Source organism: Apium graveolens, chromosome 11 (genome assembly GCF_009905375.1).
Source record: "Apium graveolens cultivar Ventura chromosome 11, ASM990537v1, whole genome shotgun sequence".
NCBI classification, from domain to species: domain Eukaryota; kingdom Viridiplantae; phylum Streptophyta; class Magnoliopsida; order Apiales; family Apiaceae; genus Apium; species Apium graveolens.
In genome coordinates, this window is record NC_133657.1 from 47,758,385 (window position 1) to 47,784,181 (window position 25,797).

The window sequence follows — 25,797 nt, forward strand, 5'->3', positions numbered from 1 at the left end:
GAGATTGTGAGTGTATACTGAAATATTTATTTAAAGTATGTACATTTATTTCTGACCAGTTTATTTGAGAATCATTTGAATGTTTACATGTTGTCTAATATATATAACTGTATTTAACAATCTAATATTCTGTATCACATTTGATACTAGATTGTTCACAATATATAATATTAGACAACATGTAAACATTCAAATGATTCTCAAATAAACTGGCCAGAAATAAATGTACATACTTCAAATAAATATTTTCAGTATACACTAACAATCTCCCACTTATACTCAAAATATTCTATGTGTACATCAGTGTTTATTTAATCCACTATTACATAAAAATCTATGTGTCCATCCATCTGACTCCTATCGCTTTCACATGCTTGTCAAAAACCTTGGTTGGCAAGCTCTTTGTGAAAGGATCTGCTCGGTTGTCTTCTGATGATATGTGAGCCACAACTATATCCCCTCGCTTTACGATTCCTCGTATGAGATGATACTTATGTTCAATATGTTTAGCTGCTTTGTGGTCTCGCGGTTCCTTTGAATTTGCCACAGCATCAGTGTTATCACAATACACCGTCAAGCTCCTAGGCAAATTAGGTACCACATCTAAGTCCAAAAGGAAGTTTCTGAACCATACAGCCTCCTTGGCAGAATCAGAGGCCGCCACGCCGCCACATACTCGGCCTCCATGGTGGAGTCTGCAATGCATTTCTGCTTTACACTCCTCTATATAACGGCTCCACCTCCCAAAGTAAAAACATATCCCGAGGTTGATTTCCTCTTTTCCCTATCTGATTGGAAATCTGAATCAGTATATCCCAAAGGAAATAGATCTGAGGCCTTGTAAATTAACATATACTCCTTAGTCCTTCTCAGGTACTTGAGTATAGTTTTTACTGCACTCCAATGTTCCTGACCTGGGTTCGACTGATATCTACTAACCATGCCTACAGCAAAGCAGATGTCAGGCCTCGTACATAACATAGCATACATTAAGCTTCCACATTCTGAAGCATAAGGAACTGCTTTCATGCTCTCTATATCCTTAGGTGTCGAAGGACACTGCTTCTTAGATAGAGCAACTCCATGCTTAAAAGGTAGAAAACCTTTCTTGGAGTTCTGCATGTTAAAACGAGCTAATACTTCATCAATGTACGACTCTTGAGATAAAGCCAACATCCTTTTCTTGCGATCCCTTATAACTTTGATCCCAAGGATGTATGCCGCTTGATCAAAGTCCAAGCGAATCGTGCACAACCCTCCCACTACGACGAGGCACTGGTGCGGTATTAGTGACAGGTTGTATATTATGTTGTGGTTGTTCTACTTGTACTACAGCTTCATGGGTATTATTTGTCCCTCCCACTAGTTCCTGTAAAACGACACTACTCATGGGTTTGTGATTCATTATATAGTCCTCCTCCAAGAATCTTGCATTGGTGCTAACAATGACATCCCGATTCTTCGGACTATAAAATAAATATCCTTTCGTTCCCATGGGGTAGCCTACAAACAACTTTACTTCTGTACGAGATTCTAACTTAGTAGCGTTCTTGTTCAGCACATGTGCTGGACAACCCCATATTCGAATATGTCTTAGACTCGGTTTATCCCCGGTCCACAATTCTAAGGGGGTTTTATGAACCGACTTAGAAGGTACTAAGTTCAGAAGATAAGCTGCTGTCTCTAAGGCATGTCCCCAAAATGACTTGGGTAAATCCGAATAACTCATCATCGATCTAAAACTCTCTAAAAGAGTCCGGTTCCTTCTCTCTGCTACACCGTTCTGTTGGGGTGTGCCTGGTGCAGTTAACTGGGATTCTATCCCATTTTCTGATAAATATTCCCTAAATTCTCCAAGCAAGTATTCGCCACCACGATCTGATCATAGTGACTTGGTACTTTTATTAAGTCGCTGATCTGTTTTAGATTTGTACTCTTTGAACTTATCAAAGCACTCAGACTTACGGCGCAACAAATAAACGTACCCATATCTAGAATAATCAACAATGAAAGTGACAAAATATTCATAACCACCTCTTGCTTGGATATTCATGGGTCCACATAAATCAGAGTGAACCAATTCTAATACTTGTTTGGCTCTATTCCCCTTTGCCTTGAAAGGCCTATTAGTCATTTTACCTTCCAAGCAGGATTCAGAAACTGGAAATGGATCCACTGCCAATGAGCTTAAAGGCCCGTCTACTACCAGTCTTTGAATCCTCCTCAAGTTAATATGACCTAATCTCAAGTGCCAGAGATATGTTTGGTTCAAACTAGAAGGTTCCTTTCTTTTAGTAGAGTTAGAAGATGTGTTGTTCAATTCCCTAAATTGCAGTTGCAGTGCAGGTTGACTAGGATTAATTATATACAAATTGTCTTGCAATGTACCAGAACATATAATTCGTTTATTCATCATAATAGAAACATTAAAACCATCCAAAGCAAGTTTAGAAACCGAAATTAAATTCCTTCTAAAAGAAGGTACATAAAACAATTGTTCAAAACCAAAATCCTATCAGAACCAAAAGATAAATGAATAACTCCTACTGCAACTACTGCTACTTACGTAGCATCTCCCATGAACACGTATATCTCACCATCTCTAAGCATTCTGGATAGTTGGAACCCCTGCATAGAATTACAAACATGATCAGTGGCTCCTGTATCTACACACCAAGTGCTCGTAGATATAGCCGCTATAAATGTTTCTGTAACTAGAGAAAGAGACATACCAGTATTGTTTGTCTTCTTAGGAAGAGGACAATCCTGTTTCCAGTGACCTGACTGTTTGCATTTGAAGCACTTTCTCTTAGGCTTTTTCACTCCACCCTGAACTCCCACTGCCTTCACAGCTTTCTGTGTCTGAGCCTTTTTCTTCTTCTTAATACCTTTCGGCTTAGAGGAAGAACCTTTCTCAGCCACATTCACTTGAACACTCTGCCGAAATAATCCTTCAGCTGCCTGAAGTTCTGTCAGCAGTTCCGCGAGACTATACTGCCTCTTGTTCATGTTGTAATTCAAGCGGAACTGCTCAAAACTCTTGGACAAGCTCATAAGGATAATGTCAATCTGGGTTTCCCCGTCAAGTTCAGCACCAAGGATCTGTATCTCATTCAAATGCGACATCATCTTGAGAACATGATCCCTTACGGGTGTGCCTTCAGCCATCTGAGTGTTCATTAAAGCCTTCATGGCTACTTTCCTAGCATCCCTATTCTGATCTCCAAAAAGTTCCTTGAGATTAAAGAGCATATCCGAAGCAGTGGCCATAGACTGATGCTGATGCTGCAAAACACCCGACATTGCTGCCAGAATGTAACATCGCGACATCTCATCAGCCTTAATCCACCGTTTATAATACTCTTTCTCATCTTCAGGAGCATCAGCAGCAGGCTGTTCAAGCTTGGGTTCATAAGTGCAAAACTTGTACTCCTCAGCAGTCAACACAATGTCCAAATTTCGTTTCCATTTAATATAGTTAGGTCCGGTAAGTTTTTTATCCTTAAGTATGGTGAATAGTGGATTAAAGCCCATTTTATCCTGAGAATCATGCATAAAAACATCACATAAATAAGGGTGCATTAATTATTAAGATCTAAATTATTAAAATTTAATGCACTAACATCTAAACACCATAAGCTTCTGGTACACCACGATGTGTGACATGTATACCACCTAATTTTGTTTAAATGTTACTTCGGTCCTATTACTAAACAATATGCCACATTGGGGTGGACTATATTATTTTTCATAGCTAAGTGTATACCATCATCAAATCTTAAATTATTCGAAATCTATGGAACTTGGTACGCCACGATGGGTGGCGTGTATACCTTCCAATATTCGTAATTTTACCTTAAATAGAATACTTCAATTCAATATTCATCAATCGTTTGATTTCCAGGTAGTGGAGGAGTCACATCGGTCTCACTTAAAACCCACAGCCTTATAAGTTCGATGAACCCGTTTTTGACAAAATCGCCCCAAATCAGAAATAAAGAAAATCCGTATTTATTCCTTTCTAAATTTATTAATTTAAGAAGTTTGTTCTAGTAATTTCTATAACATTCTAGACACCACAAATTACATGCCACGATGGGTGACGTATATATAATTTATATTCGTCTTTATGTTAAATTACCTACAACCAATAATGGAGACCATGGGATTTAATTTCATATTAATTCCCTCTCCCACTTAGAATTTTTTTTATTAAAATTGAGGAATTTTAAAATTAAATGGGGCCCTATGTTGTTATAATTATGTCTAATCATGCATTCAAAATACACACATAATTTTAGCAACATATAACATTTAATTAAAGTAATAAATAAATTTTATGTCCATGTCATCCTAATTAAGTTAAACATGCAATTTTAAAAGAATTATACACATAATTAACGACACACATAATCAATAAATTAAAGCAATAATTAAAATTTAATGGAAAAAATTAAAAAAAAATTTCCACTATTATGGCCATTGAAAAAAAAATCCAGCTCTAAAAAAAAATCTGCTCCAAGCGCGCCTCGACGCCCCCAGCAGCCCCAGCAGCCCCATCAGCCCCAGCAGCCCCAGCAGCCCCAGCTGCCGCAGCAGCCCCAGCAGTCCCAGCTGCCGCAACAGCCCCAGCAGTCCCCGCTGCCGCAGCGGCCGCAGCGCGCGCGCGCCTGTTGCTTTTCTGTGAGTTTTGTTTTGATTTTGTTCAATCCAAACATCAACAGCAGCCCCTTGTAATCGCACAGCGGAACAAAAAACTACCGGAACAATTACAAAAAAAAATAGATCTAATACAAAACTACTTTTGTAAAATCTATTCTAACACGATCAACCCTCGTGTAAATTACAACCACGATTAAACCACGTGGAAACCAAAACAAAAATTAACCACGATTAAACCACGTGGGATCCAAACACATAATTAAAATATACATGGCCATAATAGTGGATTAACAACCTGCATCAAAACCAATACAAGCAAAACACTATATACACGCATATATAATTACGACATGGACATTATATCATAAAACGTAGAACCCATTACCAGGCTCTGATACCAATTGTTGGGAACCACGGACTTAGGGTGTTACTACGTTTTACGATAAAGATTACGAAAAGAGGATTACCTTGTTAATGGTTGATTCCACGCTCTTCTACTGTATTCCCAAATTCCCTTGAGTGAAGTGTGGCCTCCGTCTTCTCAAGTTATCCTCTCTTCTTGCTCCTTGGTGGCTACAATATATTTTCACACAATTCCAAGCAAGAAGAGAATAAGAATATATATAGGCTACAATAGGGACCATGGATAATTAGGTTGGGCCTTCTAATTACATCTTGAGCCTAGCCCAATGTAATTAAATATTAATTCAATCCACTAAAGAATTAATATTTGCACTACCTTTCCTAATACCGTAATTTAATTAATTCGGTTCCAATATTATTTGCTTATTAAATTCCCCATGTTTAAAATATCATATGTCCATTAATTAAATAAATTACTAATAATTTATTTAATTAATATCTTTTATCCTTGATCATCCACTCAACCTTTATTTAATTATGCCAGAATAAATTCCACCTGCAGGGTTTCACATAATTAAATCTTTTTGAGCTTTCAAGGGGACATCATTAACCCGAATATTATCAGGACATGGATTCCTTCAATAAATAATATCCACCATGTATATAATTCCATCACCCAAAATATAATGATATAATTCAAAAGAATTATTTCATATATAAATCAAAGCATGTAAATAATATACACATGTCAATTACTATTTCCGGATTAGGAACCTAAGCATTAATAATAACATAGAATCTTAGTTCTCCTTCTTAATCAGTATTAAGGGAACAATTCTAAATTTGATCATGTTCAATATACACAAAGTATACTAGTATTATTTATTAGTCAATATAAACTAATCTAAATAATACTACAGCCAAACCAGTGGATTGTCCAACATCACCTGTGCTGTGAACCTTATTATATAACCGTATTTAACAATCTAATATTCTGTATCCCATTTGATACTAGATTGTTCACAATATATAATATTAGACAACATATAACACCCCCAAATCCGGGGTCGGGGATCCGGGTTGTCACGAGTTCCATTTCCCTTAATAACATCCAATCTTAATAATTAATCAACTACTCTGAACTGTGACCCCACAATAAACACACACACCACAAGTTATAGTCTCAGAGATGAACATCCAAAAATAATCACAAGTCATTTTATTCCACAATTATCTGCCAATACACCTTAAAAGGTTTTCTGGATAAATTTACATTTTCTTTGCCATTATTACAATTCATATTATACATGAGTCTGGTACATCAAAAGTTGAAAGCCTAGCCTATTGGTAGTTCCTACCTCAGCTACAGCGGCATCAACGCTTCCCGAAGACTGCAGAACGTTTTCTAACCGCTTGCGAATCGGGAGCTTGGTCCTGTTCATCTTGTCTATCTGATGTTGTGTGATGAAAGAAGAAGGCAAGGGTGAACAACAAACCCACCAAAATAATATATAATATGATTAACAATATATGAGCCTTCTCATAGTACTCATGAAAGTCTTGGTCAAAAGAAATGAACCAAGTTTGATATCTTAATGCGATGAAGTCGCAAAATATTCAGTATATATACATATATACTTTTCAAAATCTTGGAAGTCCTCTTCCATGCATAATATACACAAAGTTCCAGTTTATAACTGTATATAAAATAAAGTTATCGAATAAACCTTATTCGATTAATAGTTTTGAAAACTATAACCATATATATATATATATAAATATATATATATATAAAATCTACTCGGGATCCTCGACTCCCGGTTTTAGAAAATGTTTTCACCTTTGGGTCTCTATACTAAGGGTATATGCAAATTACCGCTATTCTCTAGCATAGGTATTATCAACTGAACCAACAGATATATATGGCAAGAATACGAAACAGGCATGCATATGTACCATATCACATGCTACAATATATCGCAATAATTTGCTAATATAACCATCATGCATTTATTACAAGATAATGCATATACATATATACATCACAACAACAGTAAAACGGGTAGAAAACTTGCCTGAGCGACTGGGGGTGATAAAAGGCTTGGGACGAGTCTGGTAACCTATAAACAACAAGTAAGTTGGAATTAAACCAAAGTCACTTGTAAATCTATACTTTAACTAACTTAGACTCTAACGCTTGTTTTGCGCTTACTGATTCTCTTAAGTTACTCGAGTACCCTCGGCTCCACCATTTTTAATAATTTAACCATTACGAGTTTTAAGGCGATTCTTTCGCGAGTGTCTTACCAACTGCCTAACATACTTAACATAATTGTTTCATACATTAATTAACCCTTTAAGGTCTTTAACCTATGTTTCAAAATAAGGCGAGGGGAAATGTTTTGTTCGTGAAACGCCGTTACTTAAAACGGTCGTTTCTCCTAAACCGTACATCGGAATCAAACGAACTACATATCAAAACGAAGCTCGTAACATGAACTATCTAAACATGGCAATGGTCAAAATCTAGCAGGGAGTTCTCGGGTCCTAATGTTATGAACAAAAGCAGTCTAAAGTAAATCAGACATTACGACGGCTATGTTTACGCGATTTCCCAAATTTAAACCATTCCAAATCCACCACAATTCAACCCCAATTCACAACCCAATCAAAACTCCATCCAAACTACATTACAACAGCCCCAAATCAACTCATTATAATCAATTTACTTAATCTTAAAACTTGAATTTAAACTATATTACATTCTTTAACCAAATCATAAGATTTCAACAATCCATTCACCACCATTCCAACCCAACTCTAAACCAACAATCACTAAGCTACTCTAATACCATATCAACCAAAATCATCCTAATATACAAAGTAAAGCTAGGGTTTAGAGATGATATACCTTCCTTGAAGTGGTGTGAGTAGCTAGGAAGCCTTAGGAAGCCTTGAGGAGTCTTAGGAAAGCTTGGATCTTAAAGGAAAAGCAAGAAAATCAAGTTAAAAACCTTGAAATCACTATTCATTGTCTTCTTCATTGATTTATTGGAGAAGATAGAGAATGAATGGGATGCTTAAACTCATAATATAGCCATATCTATGCATAAGGAACACTAGGGAATTATCTTACCAATTTAGGAAGCTTGGATCTTGGTTTTTGAAATTTCTTCCCTTTAAAATTAAAAAAAGCCGAGAGCAACCTTGGTGAAGAGAAATATTTTGTGTTTTGTTTGGTGAAAATGAAATGATTGGCTTGGTGGATGAAGTTTTGTTTTTGTTTTGGTTAATTACCTTTTTAGCCTTAACTTTGTGTGGTTTTAATTCAACCACATCTTCTTCCCATGTCATGCTTATGTCATGCTCATGATGTCATCCTCCCCTCCTTATCCTCTTCTCATTGGTTGGATGACATCATCCCCTCTAATCTCTTTGATTAACTTCCTAATTGTTTGCCTAATGACCGCTGATCTGTTATACGGTTCGCTTAACTTTCGTTCTCGTTTCTCGTTTGAGGGATCATACCCGGGATCTTATTACTTGGGTTTCCTTAACCTTTCTCAATACATTATATTCCTTTTATGATCCTCTCTTATAATCCTTTAATTTAAATCCTTTTTATCCTGTTACCTTATACTCAATTCTTTCCGTATCTAGTGGATTTCCGGGAAAAATCAAAGTGTTCGGAATTGGATTCTGACGATCTTTACATACACTTATATGTCATATAGAGTACTAATAAAATCTCAGAATATCCATAACAGAATCCCTACATAGTGGGGCATGAAAAGTTTTCTCATTCAGTAAAAACACTATTCATAAGGGTTTCAAAAATTTCCAAAAATTGGGGTTATTACAGTCTCCCCTCCTTAAAAGGATTCCGTCCCGGAATCAGATAGAAAATGAATAGGGATACTCTCTTAGTATTGCACTTTCTAACTCTCGAGTAAATTTTCCCACATTGTGGTCCTACCACCAACTCTGCCTAGTTTAATAACCCTTCTCCTAAGCACTTGTTCCTTTTCACTCTCTAACCCTTCCTGGTTGCTCCATATAGGTTACGTCGGGTTGCGTGTCTATGTGCTCATATGCCCCTAATTGTCTGGCATCCGAATTATACTTCCTTAATATTGATACGTGGAACACGTTATGACTTGCTACATGTTCGGGGGTAGGGCTAGCTCATATGCTAGCTTCCCAAAACGTCTTTATATATCCAAGGGTCCAATAATTGGTGGACTTAGCTTTCCTTTCTTTCCGAATCTCATTAACCCCTTCCAAGGGAATACCTATAACAACAATAGGTCCCCTACTTCCCATTCCTTGTCCTTTCGTGTCAAATCAACATACTTTTTATGTCCATCTTGGGCTACTACCAGCCGTCCTCTGATTAAATCTATTAAATCCTTGGTCCTTTGGACCACTACTGGTCCAAGTATCTTGCGCTCTACAACTTCATCCTAACATAAGGGAGATCGACATTGTCTTCCCTCAAGGATCTCATAAGGCGATATCTCGATAATGACATATGATCTATTGTCGTAAGATAACTCAATCCGCGTTAAGTGATCATTCCAAATTCTTTCAAGTCTATTGCATGGAATTTTATCACAGCTTCTAGCACTATAGCTTTGGCGTCTCAATACCCATTCTTTTCCAGTTCGTAATCGCTACTACCTTCCGTTCCTAATATTATACTGGTTATACTTTTGCTCGTTAGCGTTCTATAACCATTTAATAACCTCGTCAACCTTAGTATCACGAATGTGTTTCCATTTTGAATACCACCACAACTTTACTACTCTTTTTTCAGCTGCTTCTATCTTTGAAAGCTTGATCCATCATATAGAAGTAAAAGAATTCATTGAGAGATCACTATGATCATGAACACTTGTTATATCGCATAGTTAGTACAGAAGGTGGCCAACCTTTAGTACTTGACAAGCAATTAAACAATAGCTTTTATCCTACTCGGCTTCTATCACACAGATAGATAGTCATTCGGCAATACCTCCCCTTCTGGAAGGGTTGTTCTTCTCAGTTTATATGAAATGAAAAGAAGAGAAAAGAACAAATTGAAGAGAATTGTATATTTGAAAAACATATACTGCCATAAAATATTTGGCTTGGAACCTACCTCTGAACTATAGAGGTTTGTCATAGGAGAACAAAACATATATGTATACATATCAACATCAAGTATTATAGCATCGTATTTCACATGCCTAAATATTTTTGCTATTCCATCCATCCTTCTATGGACCCGTGCTCTTCCTCGAGCTTATACACAATTACCTTTGAAACTCCCTCGATATCGAAAATCGAATCTGGGATCTCATTCTAGACATCATCGTTACTAGAATCCTATGCTTGCACCGCAACCTTCCTCATATAGTAATACGACTCTCTTTTCATAAGTGGGAATAAATATTCAATAGGTAGATACTCTACTTAATTAGTCTATCAATGATAACTTATACACTACCACGACACGATTAGTGGTTCTCAATCTCAACATCCATTCCAATACAACTCTCACGGTTGTAATCAGCTCATTACTCGCAGAATCATTGCTTCATTACTATGGTCCACTACTGACCTTCTGTCGTCATTCATGTTCCATGAAATCTTAATATCTAACCATACGGAGTCCATACATGGCGTATCAAATCCTTCTAAGGAGGTAACATAATCACCCTTCATGATTCATGAAGAACACTCCTGATCCTGACATACCTACATGACATGAAGCAGATAAAATTGCAAAAGAGTTTCAATCAAAGCAACGATAGCAGGTTAATACCATTCTTAATCGTATGCCTTAAATAGAAGACTTAACTCAAGGTTCGTTTAGTCCTTTTTGAAATATTGTCCTGGATTATTCTCAAGATAGTATCTTCTGAGATAGATAGCCCGCTCATGGCGATTACACGAATTAAACCTTTACCAACTACTATTACGGTTGGGTATTGCACAGTCATCAGAAGGAATGTCAATCTTCCAAACCATAATACAACCTGCATAGCTTTAACCATCATCACTGTATTCCTTTGGCACAAGCGCCTATAATTATCCTCTTACCTTTAAAGTGTCGGCCACCTCTTTGGCCTTTCCTGATAGTAAAATTTCCTTACAGTCAATGTCATTTTAACCACCTTCAAATAAATTTTCTACCTTATTTCAATCACAGCTTATGTGAAGATGTTTTCCTTAAAATCTGATGAGTAAAAAAAATATTACCATTTTTCCATAAGTTATTGCCTCAGTCTTTAGAGGTTAATCACTGTCACGACTGACTCTCAATCATAATTAGAACATCTTTTTATCTTAAGTCCTAATTGCCCTGAACAACTTCGACCATTGGTTCGACCCATACCTTCTCGTGGTTTAACACGTGCCCCACTTGGCATCATTATAATTACGTCATATTTCCTTTATCAACATTTCTATTTTTGAGAATTTTGAATATTACCTTTCTCCTCGTAAAACCTCTAAGGTTATCCTTGAATCGTTCCTCCTGTATTCCCTAGATACAGGGCATATCAAGATACCATTTATTAATACCAGAATCATTGTCTATATACTTCTGAAAATTTCTCCACTGATTTTTACAGGTTGTTATTACCTTAATCCTTTCCAATTCATACTGTCAAAACTCATACTATCTCTATTAAGGGTGAAGTGCCAACTTTATGCATTCCCCTAGGATTCATTTTAAGTTACCGATGTTCTATCTTTAATTCCACCTTTAAAAAGATACATGCATCCTTTCATGGATAATCAAGTCATATATCCCTGATAAGGGTGCCTTATTCAATCCTTCCCGCCTCGATAGTATATGCCTAATTTCACAATAACATCTGTATTCAAAATGAGGTCAATCAATTATGGCCTTCAGAAGATAACAACGGTTATCTGCTTTTCTTTCCCAATTTGGTAATGACAACAGGGATGTTCTGGAAGATATTGGTCGTGTTCAACGTGAACTTCTCTTTAATAATTCCTCATTTACTTTTGTTGTTTATCTCAACAGTCTTCTCAATGTTGGGATATCTTTCATACCGGGCGTCTCCCTTTCTGGGTATCATGCCACCAGTCTTACACTTCACATTCTTGAAGGTCACTTCCTTCATCCAATTTTCCTAATTTCTTACTTTCTTGTCTCCTCAGTCTATCCATGTCTCATTATTTATCCTTCGAACTATCTCAAGGTTTCCTCAAATCCTCCCAACTTACAGGGGATAAAATATATGTATCTCTTATGCCTTCAACCATCAACTTTAACTTATGGTGAATCACCCTTATCCTGATGAATACATACTTTTCTATTTCTATTGCTACGAGTCTTTAGGGTTTCCTCATACCCAACTCCCTTATCATTCCTCAAACTCTATTGCCTTTATATTCCTTTCCACTTCAGTTTCTTTTTATTTTCCTTTCTCTTCTCATTATTTCATGAACCAACCCAACATAAGCATTGATTTCAAACATCCCGTCATTCTGGATTCGTGTCCTCAAAATGAATCTTGACAACTTTTACAACTTAGATTCATAATTAATCATACTCATCCGCTTTTATTCTAGCTCCAAAGCTTTTACACTATCTCCTTATCTTTGGGAATTACTTTCCCGAAAACAATTGACTGAACTTAAATCAGTTTATTATAATCTCTTGCTTCGTGCCTTCCTTGGCCTTTCACCAGCGGGTGGTCTCTCTCTTAGGAGGGTAAGTGACAAAAACAGTCTTTTGTGATTCGTCAATCATTCAGAATCTCAAATGATTCCTCTATTTCCTTTATCCAGGCTCTTGCCTCGGCTGGGTCAGCTCGTTCCTTGGAACTCTGAGAGCTTAGCGACTTAAAGGTCCTGAAAGAATTTCCAACTACGTTGCTTCCCTCAAGGTGGTGGTTGGGAATAAAGTATAAGTTCTGTTTAGACAGGTCCATGAATTTCCGTATAGGAGTACCGTCGCGGGTCTCCCTATCTCGCTCGACTTCTGTTTTCTCAGTCTAAATATTTCTTCCTACTCCCCATAATTGGTGTCATCTTACATAATTTAAATCCTCATTTTCCACTTCATCATGTTATGGGTTCCTTCGATCTTGATGGCGACCTCCCTGACTATCACGTTCAGGGTTTGCTCTAAATCTTATTCCTCAAACTAGCTTTCATCTAAGATCTCATCTTTAAGCTCTTGAACATTTGGAACCCAAATTCTGTAGGAATACCTCATTATTCCCTTATCATCTTTCTCGGTATTAATCTCTTATCTATTTGTTGGCTCTCTGCCTTCATTCATCACTTTTTCTGGCACAATCTGTTCTTTTCCAATAATTCGGGCTGTATCGCAATCTCAAACAGCTTTTCGGTACCGGCTCCGGTTACCTTCACTTCTATTTCCATTTCTCAAAATCTCTTATAAACTCTCCCAAAGACATTATTATCTTGAGTCTCTCCTTTTTACTAAGGGCATCAGCCACCACATTGGCTTTCCCCGAATGATAAAGAATCTCCCATTCATAATTCTTGATTAGCTCTAACCGCCTCCTCTGGCGTATGTTGAGCTCTTTCTACGGGAAAATGTACTAGAGTACTTATGGCTTAGGTAAATCTCGCACTTCTCTCCATACAAGTAGTGCCTCCAATATTTAGGGCAAAACTATTGCCACGAGCCCAAGCTCATGGGTGGGGATATCGAATTTTATATTCCCTTAATTGTCTTGACGCGTACGCGATTACCTTGTTGTGCTGTATAAGAAGCACCCTAATTCCTTATGCGAAGCGTCACTACAAATCACAAAATCTCCTTTTTCCATTTGGCAATGCCAACATAGGGGCCATCACTAATCTTTGCTTCAGTTCTTGAAAGCTATTCTCGCGTTTCTCTGTCCATTCAAACTTCTCAGCCTTACGAGTAAGCCGCGTTAAAGGGGCTACTATCTTTACAAACTTGAACGAACCTCCGGTAGTGACCGGCCAATCCTACCTCTGGTAGTCGACCTAACCATGGTCATCAATTCCTCAATGGTCCTTTATTCATTCTTGTTAGGATCCTCCACGAGATCCTCCTCAGCAACAATCCCATCTAGGATAACATCCTCAACCACTACATCCTCAATATCAACATCATCCCGTCCTGTGTTAGTACGCTCTATCGGATCCACAATCCGATCTCCAATTAGTAATAAAACATCATCGCGCTGTTACTCCTCAACCTCAGGGTTCGGAGTTCCGCTACCATATACGATAACGAACTACGCTTCTATCACGATATTTATAAGGGTTCCCATAAGGGTTTTAACTGTCAGTACTACGTTAGGTATCCCGACTATGAACTTGGCAAGAGTTCTTATTATCTTAGTTATTATCATAACGTCACATCATCTCTGAGGTTTATAACGATTAGCTGTGATACCACTTCTGTAACACCCCCAAATCCGGGGTCGGGGATCCGGGTTGTCACGAGTTCCATTTTCCTTAATAACACCCAATCTTAATAATTAATCAACTACTCTATACTGTGACCCCACAATAAACACACACACCACAAGTTATAGTCTCAGAGATGAACATCCAAAAAATAATCACAAGTCATTTTATTCCACAATTATCTGCCAATACACCTTAAAAGGTTTTCTGGATAAATTTACATTTTCTTTGCCATTATTACAATTCATATTATACATGAGTCTGGTACATCAAAAGTTGAAAGCCTAGCCTATTGGTAGTTCCTACCTCAGCTACAGCGGCATCAACGCTTCCCGAAGACTGCAGAACGTTTTCTAACCGCTTGCGAATCGGGAGCTTGGTCCTGTTCATCTTGTCTATCTGATGTTGTGTGATGAAAGAAGAATGCAAGGGTGAGCAACAAGCCCACCAAAATAATATATAATATGATTAACAATATATGAGCCTTCTCATAGTACTCATGAAAGTCTTGGTCAAAAGAAATGAACCAAGTTTGATATCTTAATGCGATGAAGTCGCAAAATATTTAGTATATATACATATATACTTTTCAAAATCTTGGAAGTCCTCTTCCATGCATAATATACACAAAGTTCCAGTTTATAACTGTATATAAAAAAAATATCGTTGCAAGGTGATCTCATATATCTAACCGTGTCTCAACGTTTTTCTGAAAGCATCTGTCATTCATAAGAAAACCATTAACTAGATATAAGTTTAAATCGGTGAAGTTACAAGATACTCCAATATACTTATATCTTTTCCAGATACTACTGGAACTACCACCGTTCAAGTTATAATTAGTTTCAAAAGTTCATCACATAGATGAGACTACAAGACCCGATTTGAATAGATTAAATCTTTTAAAATATCATCAAAATACAATGAAGTTACGAGATACTTCATTTGATGCAACATCATTTTGAAAACTTGACCCTGCCAACACTCAATAATCGCCCAACCGTAGCCTTTCTATCGAAGTGCTCTGGGTAGTGTTGCAGAAATATCCAATTGGATGATGAACTCATTACGGGAGTTTGCCGCGCCAGGAAGACCACTTACGATGATCAGTCGTAGTAGTGCAACCCCACCATTTTCTACATGTAGAGGAGAACCTGTCGGATTTACTTGTCAACCGAACACTGAACTCCTAAGGAATGGACCGCCTTAGCGGAACTTCCAGGCCATTTGGGCCAATATAATAAGGCTGGGCCGGCGCTACTCGACCACTTACGCCACTCCTAGTTCAGATGAAATCCATGACTCTGAAACGTAAAGCTCGTCCCCACTTTCCCCAAGTAGAAACTTGTTGATACGGCTCCACCAAGAAGTCGTATCTAGTTGGAAAGGAAAACTCACCGATATTTCCCAGGCGATGCCTGTTAATGGATTAACTTGTTCCAAGAATTTTACTTCCCGAGTGTTGGGTAAGTAATCAAAAACTCTTTTATCAAGACAACAACCTTGTTGCGAATATAAAATACACCACAGAGCCGGATCCCTCCGGTTTTGAGCGAGTATTTACATCCCTTTTTTAAAAGGAAGATCTTAAATATAAAAATGAGTTTTGGGATCCGCTCTAACTTTTGAAAATCATTTTAAAGACTTGAAAACACTTTAAAGAGTGTTTGGAATAATGCTGATTTAATAAAGTAAATCAGTCTCAATATAAAGAAATATCATAATATTATTATTTAAATAATATTCCCATAAAGAATAATTGAGGTAGAAGTTGAAAAACTTATACTTGAAATGAATGGTAAATAATCAAAGATATACTTATACGAAAGTAATATCTTTATTTGAATATCAAAAGTAAGTTTGATTATCGAACATTATTCTTTAATAAAATAAAGAATATTAATAAATAATAAGCGGAGTCATAATACCTCGAATGAATATTATAAATAATATTCATTAAATAAAATAAAGGAGTCATACATCCTCAAATCAATATCCAAGTAATATTCAATAAATAATATAAAGGAGTCATAAGTCCTCGAATGAATATTCAAGATAATATTCATTAATAAAATAAAGTTATCGAATAAACCTTATTCGATTAATAGTTTTGAAAACTATAACCATATATATATATATATATATATATAATCTACTCGGGATCCTCGACTCCCGGTTTTAGAAAATGTTTTCACCTTTGGGTCCCTATACTAAGGGTATATACAAATTACCGCTATTCTCTAGCATAGGTATTATCAACTGAACCAACAGATATATATGGCAAGAATACGAAACAGGCATGCATATGTACCATATCACATGCTACAATATATCGCAAGAATTTGCTAATATAACCATCATGCATTTATTACAAGATAATGCATATACATATATACATCACATCAACAGTATAACGGGTAGAAAACTTGCCTGAGCGACTGGGGGTGATAAAAGGCTCGGGACGAGTCTGGTAACCTATAAACAACAAGTAAGTTGGAATTAAACCAAAGTCACTTGTAAATCTATACTTTAACTAACTTAGACTCTAACGCTTGTTTTGCGCTTACTGATTCTCTTAAGTTACTCGAGTACCCTCGGCTCCACCATTTTTAATAATTTAACCATTACGAGTTTTAAGGAGATTCCTTCACGAGTGTCTTACCAACTGCCTAACATACTTAACATAATTGTTTCATAAATTAATTAACCCTTTAAGGTCTTTAACCTATGTTTCAAAATAAGGCGAGGGGAAATGTTTTGTTCGCGAAACGCCGTTACTTAAAACGGTCGTTTCTCCTAAACCGTACATCGGAATCAAACGAACTACATATCAAAACCAAGTTCGTAACATGAACTATCTAAACATGGGAATGGTCAAAATCTAGCAGGGAGTTCTCGGGTCCTAATGTTATGAACAAAAGCAGTCTAAAGTAAATCGGACATTACGACGGCTATGTTTACGCGATTTCCCAAATTTAAACCATTCCAAATCCACCACAATTCAACCCCAATTCACAACCCAATCAAAACTCCATCCAAACTACATTACAACAGCCCCAAATCAACTCATTATAATCAATTTACTTAATCTTAAAACTTGAATTTAAACTATACTACATTCTTTAACCAAATCATAAGATTTCAACAATCCATTCACCACCATTCCAACCCAACTCTAAACCAACAATCACTAAGCTACTCTAATACCATATCAACTAAAATCATCCTAATATACAAAGTAAAGCTAGGGTTTGGAGATGATATACCTTCCTTGAAGTGGTGTGAGTAGCTAGGAAGCCTTAGGAAGCCTTGAGGAGTCTTAGGAAAGCTTGGATCTTAAAGGAAAAGCAAGAAAATCAAGTTAAAAACCTTGAAATCACTATTCATTGTCTTCTTCATTGATTTATTGGAGAATATAGAGAATGAATGGGATGCTTAAACTCATAATATAGCCATATCTATGCATAAGGAACACTAGGGAATTATCTTACCAATTTAGGAAGCTTGGATCTTGGTTTTTGAAATTTCTTCCCTTTAAAATTGAAAAAAGCCGAGAGCAACCTTGGTGAAGAGATATATTTTGTATTTTGTTTGGTGAAAATGAAATGATTGGCTTGGTGGATGAAGTTTTGTTTTTGTTTTGGTTAATTACCATTTTAGCCTTAACTTTGTGTGGTTTTAATTCAACCACATCTCCTTCCCATGTCATGCTTATGTCATGCTCATGATGTCATCCTCCCCTCCTTATCCTCTTCTCATTGGTTGGATGACATCATCCCCTCTAATCTCTTTAATTAACTTCCTAATTGTTTGCCTGATGACCGCTGATCTGTTATACGGTTCGCTTAACTTTCGTTCTCGTTTCTCGTTTGAGGGATCATACCCGGGATCTTATTACTTGGGTTTCCTTAACCTTTCTCAATACATTATATTCCTTTTATGATCCTCTCTTATAATCCTTTAATTTAAATCCTTTTTATCCTGTTACCTTATACTTAATTCTTTCCGTATCTAGTGGATTTCCGGGAAAAATCAAAGTGTTCGGAATTAAATTCTGATGATCTTTACATACACTTATATGTCATATAGAGTACTAATAAAATCTCAGAATATCCATAACAGAATCCCTACACAGTGGGGCATGAAAAGTTTTCTCATTCAGCATAATCAGCAAAATCACTATTCATAAGCGTTACAAAAAGTCCAAAATTTTGGGGTTATTACATATTCTGTGTGGAAGGTGATTGTATGTTGTGGTGAATGTTCTGTTAAAATCCAATAACCCTAATTTCGTAAGAGGCCCGTTATTCGGTAACGGCCCAACATGAGGTTGCGTAAGTGGCTAATTGGGTTGTGCATTCTGTTTAACCGATTAGTCCAGCGTGGGGGAAAGACCTAGCTAGTCTTTTCCCAAGTTCCGGAACACATTCTATTTCTGGATGGCCGCTAGTCGTTGTCCGGTGAGGGTAGACTGTTCAGCTACCTTCACCCGTTAAACGTCCAATAAATTTGATTGATTCAGTTTTGAAATTATTTAACAAATCAATGTGTTTGAGATAGATGATGTTGTGGTTCCAGTAATGGAACAAGTGATTTTGAGGTTCCCGGAGAGGAACAAGTTTCATAGGTCCTGTGATGGGACAAGTTTTATGGTTCCCATAACGGAACAAATGATTTTGGGTCCCCGTAACGGGACAGATGGTTTTATGGTTCCTGTAATGGAACAGAAGGTTTGAAAATGGAAATAACATGCTAAAAATTGAACTCTGGTATTTATGCACAGCACACGACTGTTGATTTTATTTTACAGAGCATGCTAGTTTTGATATACAGTTCATATATGTTTTACATGTTTTTGACAAATTATGAATTGTGTTCCTAGAACTGTTTTACTTTAAACTGTTTTACTTGTTATTCATATAGTGGTGCTGCTGAACAAGCAATTGCTCACCCTTGCAGAATATTTTATATGTATTGCAGATGCCTAGGAGATTCCTGCGCGGTAGTCAGGGCAAAGTTCCAGCTCCTTTCGTGTCAGGCTCCTCTGAGGTAGTTGTGTTAAGACCAGATGAGGTCTGTTGAGTTGCTGTATTGAATTAGTGGTCAGGATTGTGTAAGTTAATTTGGGTTGTGTTAGTTGAGTAACCTAAGTCATACTTAAACCTGGAAAAGATCTTGGCAAAAAGGGGTCGTAGTTATATCCTGTTATTGAATTTTTTATCTTATGGTTATGGTTGATGACGTCAACTCCTGACCCCGGGGTTGAGGCCGTCACAGTTGGTATCAGAGCTACTGTTAGGTCCCAATGTGTTTGTAGAAGGGGGGGTTGAATACATACAGTACCGAATAATCGAATTAAATGCGGAATAAAAACATGAAACAAAATTCAAGTTAAATAAGAATATTATTAAACTTGAAAGGTGTTACAACAACTGTATCGATTACAAGGAATTAATCTCAAATTAATTATCACAAATCTAGAATAAATTCGACATGAACTTTTTCTATTTTTTTAATAAAAAGATTCAAATGCTAAACGCAATTTGAGATTAAGTTCTAGGGATTTTGATCCGCTAGATAGTTACACAAGAACAAGATAAAGATTTCTAGTGGTTTGGATTTGACTTTACAAACTAGAAATTATGATCTTGAAGTTTGGAGATGAAGGATAAAATATTTCTTCTGCGGCTGCTCTGTTTTTGTTCTTGTATTGGTTTCTGTATGTTGGATGAATTAGTCTTCTAGCTGCTTCTATTGTTTTATATTAAAACAACCCACTTAAATTTAATTGGCAAGACAATCCCAACAGCTGGTATGACAATCGGTAGGACTATTGATTGTACTAGCAAGACAATCTGATTGAACTACAATGACTTTCGGTATGACAATCAGTTGAACTAGCAAGACAATCTCCTTCCCAGTAGAACTTTCGGTATGACTATTGAAATGACTTGGCATGACAATCGGTATGGCAATCCAGATTGTCATGCTAGTTCATTTTCAATTGTCTTGCTGATTTAAGACTGTTTTTAATCCAATTAAACTTCTGAAAATTCTTAATATTAATTCTGAATTAATTAATCAATTAATTTAATTAATAAATATATTAATCTTTGCAGATATAATTTATTTTCTTAATTAAATTATATGACTTAATTAATTAATAGAGAATTAATACTAATCCTGAGCAGCAACCATTCTTCTGAAAATCTTCTGAAAATCACTGAGAATTATGAATCAATTCCACCACTTCAATATTGACACTCGATGTACTGTCTGGTTCATGAGTGACTAACTTCCGTGACGTTTCTTCATGTCTTGACGTTGACACTTTGATTTTCTTCAGATTAAATCCCTGTAATTATCTGATACCCTGACGAGATCTCTGTCACTTGATTAAATTCACAATCTTGATTTATATCACTGAGGCTTGATCAATTTCTTGAACTTCTTCCCGTGAATTAATTCCTCAAGTCTGTAGATGAACCTTGTTTCTGAATCCTTTGACAGATGTTACTTTGCGAGATCTCTTTGACGGTAGATCTTCTATTTACTTATTACATTCTTATTTCAGTTGAGTTAAATCCTCGAATGTACAAATAGGCTATGACATATGCCTTATAATCTCCCCCTATTTTTTGTTAGACAATAACACACAAATACCTAGAAGATAACTCAACTAACAAATAAGAAAAAGATATAAACAGAAATGCAAAGTAAATAACAGAAAAGTTCTGGATGACATTTAACCTTTTGCAGATTCCAAATAGATGTTCCTCTAGACTGAACATATCTTCAAGTAGTTTCATGTTCTTTTGTACAACCACATCTCCTGTTGAGAAGCACATATCTCTCTTGCTTCTCCCCCTATGAGGATCAACTGATTAAAGAAGATCACCTTCGTTTACCACTTCTCCCGTATAATAGGATCCGCAGATAAAAACCAATGGTACCCCCCTTTTTGAAAACAGCTTCTTCCCTTACTAGAAAATCACCTTGTGTTTACCACCTCTCCCGTACAATAGGATCCGTAGTTACAAACAAAAATGGTGTGGTGTAGTGTACATATGTGGGATCTTTTTCTTCCTCCCTGGTCTTTCTCCCCCTTAGTTGAGGAATCCTCCAAACTATTACTTAAGCTTTTATCTCCCACTTAGAGAAGGAATGTATGCCATTGTCTGAAGGAGTTCTCATATTTCACTTGGTTGGAAAAGAAATAACAAGTAGTTTCTCTTTCTTCCTCATTGTGAGTATGTGATTCTGTTTAGTGTACCTCACATGTGTTTCACTCTTCTCTCCACTCGTGTTTACACTCATTCTCACAAGTGTATCACTCTTCTCATAGCTCCAAAAATCAGCTATACATGCAAGGAAAATCACCTTAGCCATCCTTAAGGAGGTCACAGGTGGTGCAATGGGAGTTCACAAATCCCCATCCTTGTTAAACTCGTCAGATGGATCTGAGTCATAATTTACAAGTTGCTAGTTTCCCTTTTAGGGTTCCAGATTTGAATTCTGGGAAGGTAAACAATGATCCAAAGAATTTAGCATAAAGATCAAGGTTCCCTTCTAATGTCTGTGAAGACATTTCCTTGTGACTCATCAGGTAATATCTGAATCATTGTCAACAAGTTGCCGATCTGCACCTATGTCAGATCCATTATCCGCAGATGCATCCAGGGGATTTAAGCCTGGGGAGGTAAACACTGACCACTGACATATGGATTTTGTATCAGTATCCTCTCCTAACACCTGTAAAGGCAATTGGTCCATTAACGAACCTTAAACAATCAAATCTGACCTTAAAATGGTCGAAACTCTTGTTTCCGTCAACTCATCCTTTGTGTGTGTAACCTCTCCTTGTGCATCAAGAATTGTTTATGTTTGAAGTGGTGACACTACATCGGATGCCTTGGCCGACAGGCAAAATTTAATAAACGCGCCCTGTTGAGAGAATGACTCTAGTAACTGTTTTTGTGCCTTTTCAGCCATTACATCTTTTTGAGAAGATGTATGGGGGCTAGCAGTTGTCTCGGTTTAGATACTACTCATCTATGTAGGAGATATAGCTACTGGGTTGACTACAGAACCTTCCTTATGTGGTGCACTAAGGCACTATCTCCCTCACGCTCATTCATACTTCATTTAAGTGGTAAGAGAGTGTTGGTTGGTTCTGTTTCTGTGTTTGTCTTTACAGTTTGGGATAGATGTTGTGGGTTTTCAACCTCATGACTGTCAATGAAAGAAAGTCATTGGAGACTGAACCTGTATCACAGAACATATGGCAATAGAGAGATAAAATGTACTTAAGATATATAATGAATGAAAATTATACATTTAATCTTTTGAGAGAGATGATGTACAATAGTGATTTCAAAGGATTTTACATGAAATAAGAAATCACTAATGTAGAAAGAAGTTTGATTTTCTCCTAAAACTCACTGCACATATAAAATAATATGTTTGTGCCTAGTGATAAGAGAGTTATTAATATGACGACTCTACTAGTTCATATTAAACTGTAACTTCAGTTAGAGTGTCATACCATGTCCTTGACGATTGCTTGAGTAGTACACTATTTCATACCAACCTGAAGTGAGACTGTGAAGAAGAGATTGCATAGTCTAATAGATATGCAGCTGCAAAGTCCATGAACTGTGGTGCATTGACTTCTCTTTTGACTCACCAACCAGGAGTACACTTGTACACATCTTACTAGAGTCCAATTCCAAGTGTAATGTGCAGCAGGTGCCTGATATGTCGTAATATTCTCAAGTCTCGTCACTGGTGCTATATGTTAGATACTGCTTCCTGATAATAACCTAGCACAATATACAAATTTACAATGATAACATTCCCAGCTTGCAAACAGCCATATCCCTCAGATAAACCTTTGCTGTTATCTCCAAAGGTAACCAGGGGGCCAGCTTTCTCAACCACATTTGATAGCAGGGCTCTATCTCCGGTCATATGTCTTGATGATCCACTGTCAAGAATCCACACTACCGATTACACCTGTTTAATTCCCTGCATTACAAATGGATTAGACCTTCTTCGGAACCCAAACTTGGTTAGGCCCGACATACTTGTAGAATTGTCCTTTGTCAGGCAAAACAACATTTTTAATTTTAATGATCTCAACTTTCTCAATGACTGAACATTTGACCTTGTAAACAGCCTTAACAAATTTCTGTTTAGGCTTTGGCACAAATGTCTCCTTTCTAGCCTTAGAAGGACTAGAAGTCTTAGACCTATCATGCTTCTTATTATTCATATGCTGAAGAGGAGTAGTCTTATCACTAGAAACATGCTTACCATTAAAATAAGCATACATCAAATTAAAAGCACAAGACATACAATTAGCAACACCACATGCTTTATGAGAGTGATTAACAGCAGGAAATTTATGCATGGTAGACATGGCATTTTTGTTATCCAACTCATGTATGTCTGAGTTAGTCTCAGTTGCTTTCACAACTTTGACCGGAACTTTCGACATACTTGACTCAGAAACAACCTTCTCATTAGCATGATCTTCAGCACGTATTTCTTCTCGAATAACAGAAGAGGTCGCATCAAATGGTTCAGCAATTGATGCTTTATAGAGGGGTTCATCAAACCCTTAAGCACATATGGTACTTCCCTAACTTTAGCACATACATGAGGAGGGGAGTTTATGCCTAATTCTCCAATAGCAACATTGTAATTATAACCTATTCCAGATGTTTGATTAACAGCTTGCTTACTGTAGAACTCTTTAGCCTTCGAACAAGAATTGAAGTAGGCTCTAACCTTAGTCTCAAGACCGGTGATCTTGTCTTTGAGAATAGTTTCGAGTTGTCTATAACAGTTAACTCTATTCTCTAGAAAAGATACTTGTTCTTTTAACTTGTCTTGATTAATATGCACAAGTCTTAATTCATTGACCTCTTTCTCAAGGTCTTTGATCTGTTGACTTAACAGTTCATTATCACGATGAGCACAATCTAAGTTACCTCCTAGATGATAAACTAATTCAGCATCAGTATATTTTACCTCTTTTCTTGACGATGAAGCTTTTCCATCAATAGCCATAAGAACAAGATTCCCTTCTTCTTCATCTTCACTATCAGTATCATCCCAGCTTCTTCCCTTTGCCAGATAAGCCCTTTTAGAGTTACTCTTCTGATTTGAATCATAAGAGTTCTTCCTTACTTGCTTTGGCTTCCTACATTATGTGGCAAAGTGTCCCAACTCATTGCAGTTATAGCATTTAATGGTGCTCCGATCAACCATCCATGTTTTGTATCCACCATAGCTGGTATTAGAGGATGAAGATCCACCTTTCTGGAATTTGTTGTAGTTGGACTTGTACTTGAACTTGGGATTTCTCTTGAATCTGACATTGGAGAATCTCTTGACAATTTGGGCCATTGACTCATCTTCCAATTGCTCCAGCTCTTCCAAGGAATAAAAATCATCACTGGATTGATTTGTAGTAGGAGGATCATATTCTGCTACTAATACATTTTCCTCAGCCTTGGAATACTGTACCATTCTTTCCGACTGTTGAGATTGTTGTTGTTGTTGACCTTCAGCTACAAGAGCAGTAGATATGCTGACCATTCTATCTTTCCCGTAGACTTCCTTTTGCTGAATCTGCTCCAACTCATAGGTTTTTAACACACCAAAGAGTCTATCCAAAGAAATCTCACTCAGATCTCAAACTTCTCTAATGGCAGTGATTCTATGTTCAAGATGAGTTGGTAGTGTTAAAAGGAACTTTTTGTTGACCTCCCTGATTGAATAATATTTTCCATTTATGTTCAGGTTGTTGATCAACGCATTGTACCTCTCAAACACTTCAGTAATTCCTTCTGCTGGATTAGATTTAAAATGTTCATACTCAGAGGTTAGGATCTCCAACTTGTTCTCCCTAACTTCCTATGTGCCTTCATTAATCACCTCAATAGTTTCCCACATGTGTTTGGAATTTTTACAGTTCATCACATGTCTGTTCATCAAGGGATCAAGGTAATCAATTAATATTAATTGAAGGCTGGCATCCAAGGAGGCTTCTTCTTTTTCAGCAGGAGAAAAATCCTCAGGCTCTTTTAGATAGGTTCTAGCTTTGGTAATCACAACATCATCTACTATCACCTCTGGTTCAATAACCATTGGAGTTGTAGGACCTTTCTTTAACTAGTTCAGATATTTGGGATTTGCAACTTGTAAAAACAAGAGCATCTTCTTCTTCCAGATGATATAATTTTCTTTATCAAATAGTGGAATTTTAACGGTTCCAACTTTTTGTGAAGTCATTATGAATATTTGAATAAATAAAAATTCAAGGAGTTGAAA